Here is a 1255-nt window from a genome sequence, read left to right on the forward strand (position 1 = left end):
ATCTTTCATTAATAACTTTAAATATCAATGGACTGAACTCCCCAGTCAAAAGACACAGACTAGTTAAATGGATTAAGAAACAAAACCCATCTTTTTGTTTTCTGCAAGAAACTCGTCTCACTTCCAAGAACAGGCTGTACCTTAAGGTGAAAGGATGGAAAAAACTTACCAAGCAAATGGTTCTAAGAAAAAAGCAGGTATTGCAATTCTAGTATCTGACAAAATAGTCTTCAAATTAAAACTAATCAGAAGAGATAAAGAGGGCCACTTCATTCTGATCAAAGGAACAATTGACTAAGAATATATTATAGTCATGAACATATATTCACCAAACCCTGGTGCACCCAACTTCATGAAAAGAGTGCTACAGGACTTTAAGACCTAGATTAATCCCAACTCATTAATAGTTGAGGACTTCAATACCTCATTGTTTCCATTAAATAAGTAAACAGGACAGAGAATTGACAAGGAGACATCTGAATTAAGCAATACCATACATCAAATGGGCCTAACATAATAGACATCTACCGAATATTCCACCCAAGCACCAAAGAATATACTTTTTTTTGTTTTATTTTATTATTTTTATTTTATGTATATGTGTGTTTTGCCTGTATGTAGGTAAATGCACCCATGTCACGCAATGCCTGTAGAGGTAAAAAAAAAAGGCTGTTGTATCCCTTGGGAATGGAGTTAGGGACAGTTGTTAGCTGCCATGTGGGTGCTGGGACTCGAACCCAGATCTTCTGCAAGAATAACCAGTGTTCTTAACCATTGAGCCATCTCTCCAGCCCCAGAATGTATTTTCTATTTGATGCCCAAGGAACTTTCTCCAAAATTGACCACATACTGGGGCACAAACAAGCCTCAACAAATACAAAAAGATTGAAATAACTCCATGCATTCTATCAGACCACAATGCAATAAAACTTAAAATCAACATTGGAAGAAACCCTAGTAACTACATAACACATTGAGATTAAACAACACACTCCTGAATGATGAATGGAACAAAGAAGAAATTAAGAAAATAATTAACAGTATTCCTTGAACTAAATGAAATGGACAATACAACACATCAAAACCTCTGGGACATGTTGAAAACAGTCCTTAGAGGGAAGTTTAAAACACTATGTGCATTCATTAAAAAAATCAGAAAGAACACAAATAAGTGACTTAACATAGTACTCAAGACACTTGAAAAGCAACAACAAATAAAACCCAAACCCAGCAGACAAGGAGAAATAACAAAAAT

The sequence above is a fragment of the Nannospalax galili genome, unplaced genomic scaffold (genome assembly GCF_000622305.1).
Source record: "Nannospalax galili isolate Female #2095 unplaced genomic scaffold, S.galili_v1.0 scaffold555, whole genome shotgun sequence".
NCBI classification, from domain to species: Eukaryota; Metazoa; Chordata; class Mammalia; order Rodentia; family Spalacidae; genus Nannospalax; species Nannospalax galili.